General features: G+C 44.7%; 1 long non-coding RNA gene across 1 annotated transcript; it reads left to right on the plus strand.

The window, feature by feature from the left end:
- Positions 1-327: 327 nt before the first annotated feature.
- LOC144993882 (uncharacterized) lies at positions 328-5003 on the plus strand. Its single transcript, XR_013657158.1, has 2 exons — positions 328-3675; positions 3779-5003. It is a non-coding gene; the product is annotated as an uncharacterized LOC144993882 (long non-coding RNA).
- Positions 5004-5788: the final 785 nt, after the last annotated feature.

A 5788-nucleotide genomic window follows, 5' to 3' on the forward strand; every position in this document is an offset into this window, starting at 1 on the left:
CAGAGCCGTAAATGCTTTTTTGACACTTTTGTCACTTTTGGCTGAAAACATGATTTTTAAGCATAAAGTGCACTCAAAAGACGAAATTCTCATTGGCAGTTTAAAAAAGGGTTATTTTTGTCACATTGTAAGTTGAAAATTTATAAGTCATACTCAGAGCCGAAAACGCTTTTTTTGACACTTTTGTCACTTTTGGCTGAAAACATGATTTTTAAGCATAAAGTGCACTCAAAAGACGAAATTCTCATTGGCAGTTTAAAAAAGTTTTTTTTTTTGTCACATTGTAAGTTGAGCTGTCAAAACAGTCATATCCAGAGCCGTAAATGACGATTTATCGTATTTCGGGCAGATACTCGCTGCAGTGTTTTACAGGTAAATACTCTAGGGCGGTTCAGTTAATTAACTCACCTGCTCAGCGTCCTATTTAAGCCAGGTGCGCAGTTGTTCATTCTTTCTTACCTTCAGAGCTCATTCTTCGCCGGTCTCAGTGCCCGCGGGTCTCCGTCTTTTTCGGCGTCTTGCTGTGTTCCCACCGTTCTTCGGATGGATGATCCCCGTTTTTTATGATGTGGGGTTTTCGTTTCGCCGCGTCTGCTCTGCTTTGCAGTGATCCGCGGGCGGCTGACGGCGCACAGCGCGTTCGTTTCGCCGCGGTCGCGTGCATCTGCAGGGGGTGTGCTTTCCGCGATGTTCGGGATGTCCGTGGCCCCCGATCAGGAGCAGTCCGGGTCTTCTCGTTTGCCGTGGTCAGCCGACTTTCTGCGGTGAGCGGCAATCAGTCCTTTCCCGTGTAGTTTTCTAAGGCTGCGTTTTTCTTCCTGTTTACTTCGGTGACGTCACGCGCCTAAGGACCCTGGGAATTGTAGTTTTTGTCTCCGGGTCCTTCTTGATGCACTTCTGATTCCTTTTCTGCTGCGTAGTTCTGCATCGTCCGGTTGTTTTTCAGGGGTTGTGGGGTCCTTTCTGTGGTTGTGAAGGCTGGCAGTCCTCGTTTGGACAGGTTTCTCATGCTGGCTGAATTTATCGTGGCTTTTAGCATTTGTTTTCTGTTGCTGTTTTGTTCTTTGGGAGCTGTGTGTAAATCTTATCTTTAATTTGATGCTGGCTTTATTATTATGGCGGTTCTTCTGTTTGTTTTCTTCGTTGTTGTAGCTGCTGGTTAGTTAGAATGTGAATCAGTGTCTCTTGGACCCGTCTCGGCTCTGTGGACATTTTTCCCTATGATTGGTCTCTCTTATGCAGCGTCTATGGCTCATTTTATTCACTCAGCGATCCTCGTTCATTGCCCCCGCACATTCTGCATCTGGTTCTGCTCCGCCTGTTTTTTCCCTGCTCTGTGTACCCCAGTGGGTCCTGCCCTGTCCTCAGGGACTTGCGTCGGCCGCATTAGTGAGTGTGTCGGTCTCGTCGCGGCCTTGTTTTCTCGGCTGGGGGTAGTTCGATTCTGGGCCGCGTGTTCCTGTTCTGGATTTTCGTGTTTTTCGTTTGATCTTTCCCTCTCTATGCCTGGAGTGGTTTTGTGATGACTGTGTCCTCAGGCTCCCTCCACTTGTTCTCCTGTGTCTGCGCCTTCTGGTTTGGGGGAAAAGGATTTAAGAAGAGTGGTTTGTGTTTGTCCGGCCGCCAGAATCTACAGCTCTGATGGTTCTTAAGGGGTCGTCCGGTTATTTCATCCTTGGAGATTATATAAAGGCTGTTTCAATATTGAATGATAGTATTGTGTCATCGGTTGACTTGGTTAATGTTTAAATAACACCTTGAGCAACTTCTACCCTGACCATAGGAAATATATCACTTGCGCTCTCAAGCTTAGTTCAAGAGTTAAATCTTGTGTCCGCAAGTCAGTCTTCGGTCTGCTTTTCTAAGCAGATGGCACTCTGCTAGATGCATCCCCATTTAGAGGCTTGTTATACTCCGCCTCTGAATGCTTAAGGTTCAGTCTAGCAAAAATAATATCAAAACCTATGATCCCTCATGGCTCTCAAGTTCTCTTTTGCAGTATCCAGTCGCCCTTGGCTAAATAAAAAAATTTGAGAACCATTAATATCATATACAAGGCATCAAATCCAGCCGAGCTGTAATCCTCTGCTACGTGGGATGTTGACCTTCCTCATCTACAAATCTCCTTGGCTACTCTTCCCATCTACTACTCCTACTCCTCGATGGCCTCCTGAAGGTGCGTCCCTCTGAAACTGTCAAAGGTTACTTTTGTCATCATTGGAATATATAAAAAATTGGTGTTAAGATTTCGTGCAGGTCATATATTTCACTATTATTTCACTGTTGGAATTTGTAATTATGGTGGTTTCTAGGGTGCGATAAATCCACAATGGGTCGTTACCTTAACTATCTACTAAATTTCACTTTCTCAGATTTGTTTTTTAAAAGCACTGTTATTTAATTTATCTCAATCAGTTTCTGGGTTATTTATATATTCTTGTCAAGACTAATACTGCTTTGTTTTTTTATCTATGCATCGCATCCTGAGCCTGCGAACCCCTACGCCCCGATCAGCTTCTCCGTTTCCAGGAAATGATGTCACCCATGCATTCCTTGATCTGGTGCTGCAACGATGACTGCTCGACGTACCTATTGCTGCACTGAAAGTGACGGGGCGTTGGACCTCCTCTGCATTCCAATGACACTTCTGACTGAATTAATTAATCAATGTCAACCGCAGAATGAATGTAAATTCTTTGATTGTAGATGTTAAAAGAAGATTATAGCCAGGTGGAAGCCTGAAAAAAATTTAGGATGTTCTAAAGTGTATTATAGTATGCGATGGAGCTCGAAAAATTTTGGTTTCTAAGCTCAATTACGCCAATTAGGCTTCGGACATATGGCGTTGAGGTTGTTCTTGATACTTAGATGGAAATCTTCGAATAAATGGATGTTCTGAGCTCGTATTATGGTATGCCAAATGGGGAAACATTATGGCAGTTAAGCTCGTTCGTATTCCTGTCGTTGGATTAAGCTCGTTAAGTAGTATACCAAATGAAATAACATTTATAGCTGTTAAGCTCGTTCTTAGTATTTGATGGAAGCTACGAATAATGGATGTACTTAAGCATGTTTAGCATGCTTTTGGAAGCTTGGATTGGATGTTAGGTAGTGTCTTCATACGGGTTGTTCTTGGCGGTTCAAATTATAGTTCTGCACAGCGTTTTGCGGATGTGGATTTATGTTCTTAAAAAATTAGGTATGAGTGATTCTTATGTTGGCTCCCTGCTTTGTTTTGTTTCGTTTCCTTTGTTTGGCTCTCTCTCTCTCTCTCTTGCAGATAGTATGTTCCCCTAGTGGTTCACGAACGGGAGCGGCCCAACGGTCAAAGGTGCCGGGTCACACATAGCAGTTCCACTAGATAGTGTGTCCCCTTCGAGGCGCTGTACTCGAACGGGGGCGGCCCAACAGTCAAAGGTGCCGGGTCACGCATAGCAGTTCCACTAGATAGTGTGTCCCCTTCGAGGCGCTGTACTCGAACGGGGGCGGCCCAACGGTCAAAGGTGCCGGGTCACACATAGCAGTTCCACTAGATAGTGTGTCCCCTTCGAGGCGCTGTACTCGAATGGGGGCGGCCCAACGGTCAAAGGTGCCGGGTCACACATAGCAGATCCACCAGATAGTGTGTCCCCTTCGAGGCGCAGTACTCGAATGGGGGCGGCCCTACGGTCAAAGGTGCCGGGTCACACATGGCAGGTCCACTAGATAGTGTGTCCCCTTCGTGGCACTGAACTCGAATGGAAGAAATAAAAAGAAGGGGGCGGCCCAACGGTCAGAGGTGCCGGGTCACACATAGCAGATCCATTAGATAGTATGTCCCCTTCGTAGCGCTGAACTCGGATAAAAGAAATGGAAAGAAGGGGGCGGCCCAAACGGTCAATGGTGCCGGGTCACACATAGCAGTCATACTGGGAAATGAAATGAAAATGGAATGCTGCCGAAAACACACCCCATTTTATTACACACTGATTTTACATTCACATTTTCTCTTCTTCTGGATGATTTTAGTGTTGGGGGTGTATCATACGGGTTGTTTTGGCGGTTTAAATTATAGTTCTGTACAGCGTTTTGCGGAAGTGAGCTTACGTTCTAAGATCAGGTATAAGTAATTCTATGTTGGCTCTCTTATTTCTTTCCCTCTCTCTTTCAGATAGTATGTTCCTCTAGTGGTCTCCACGAACGGGAGCGACCCTACCGTCAATGGTGCCGGGTCACACATAGCAGATCCACTAGATAGCATGTCCCCTTCGTGGCGCTGTACTCGAACGGGGCGGCCCAACGGTCAATGGTGCCTGGTCACACATAGCAGATCCACTAGATAGCATGTCCCCTTCGTGGCGCTGTACTCGAACGGGGGCGGCCCAACGGTCAATGGTGCCGGGTCACACATAGCAAATCCACTAGATAGCATGTTCCCTTCGTGGCGCTGTACTCGAACGGGGGCGGCCCAACGGTCAATGGTGCCGGGTCACACATAGTAGATCCACTAGTTAGCATGTTCCCTTCGTGGCGCTGTACTCGAACGGGGGCGGCCCAAACGGTCAATGGTGCCGGGTCACACATAGCAGATCCACTAGATAGCATGTTCCCTTCGTGGCGCTGTACTCGAACGGGGGCGGCCCAAACGGTCAATGGTGCCGGGTCACACATAGTAGATCCACTAGTTAGCATGTTCCCTTCGTGGCGCTGTACTCGAACGGGGGCGGCCCAAACGGTCAATGGTGCCGGGTCACACATAGCAGTCATACTGGGAAATGAAATGAAAATGGAATGCTGCCGAAAACACACCCCATTTTATTACACACTGATTATACATTCACATTTTCTCTTCTTCTGGATGATTTTAGTGTTGGGGGTTTTGTTACCCGAAAAGTTTTATGGAAATGTTATGGAATTTTATGGAAGTTTTATGGAATTGAACGGAGCCTTATGCCAAAACGAAAATATGTGAATGCCAACTTAAAGAATGTGGAAAAATGTCAAATAAATATTTCTTACTGCAAGAGTTGTCTGACTGAAATGACGATTTATCGTATTTCGGGCAGATACTCGCTGCAGTGTTTTACAGGTAAATACTCTAGGGCGGTTCAGTTAATTAACTCACCTGCTCAGCGTCCTATTTAAGCCAGGTGCGCAGTTGTTCATTCTTTCTTACCTTCAGATCTCATTCTTCGCCCCACCCTCCTCCCCGGCTTCCACCTGTGGGCTCCGTAAAGGGGGGTTTTGTTACCCGAAAAGTTTTATTGAAATGTTATGGAATTTTATGGACGTTTTATGGAATTGAACGGAGCCTTATGCCAAAACGAAAATATGTGAATGCCAACTTAAAGAATGTGGAAAAATGTCAAATAAATATTTCTTACTGCAAGAGTTGTCTGACTGAAATGCTTTTTTGACACTTTTGGCACTTTTGACTGACAAAATGATTTTTAAGCACAAAGTGCACTCAAAAGTCAAAGTTCTCATTTGCAGTTTAAAAAAGTGTTATTTTTTGTCACATTGTAAGTTGAAAATTTATAAGTCATACTCAGAGCCGAAAACGCTTTTTTGACACTTTTGAGTGACAAAATGATTTTTAAGCACAAAGTGCACTCAAAAGTCAAAATTCTTATTGGCAGTTTAAAAAAAGTGTTATTTTTTGTCACATTGTAAGTTGAGCAGTCAAAACAGTCATATCCAGAGCCAAAAAGGCTTTTTTGACACTTTTGGCTAACAAAATGTTTCTTTAAGCATAAAGTGCACTCAAAAGTCAAAATTCTCATTGGCAGTTTAAAAAAGTGTTATTTTT

The sequence above is a fragment of the Oryzias latipes genome, chromosome 7, assembly GCF_053564925.1.
Source record: "Oryzias latipes strain Hd-rR chromosome 7, Olatipes_Hd-rR_3.1".
NCBI classification, from domain to species: Eukaryota; Metazoa; Chordata; class Actinopteri; order Beloniformes; family Adrianichthyidae; genus Oryzias; species Oryzias latipes.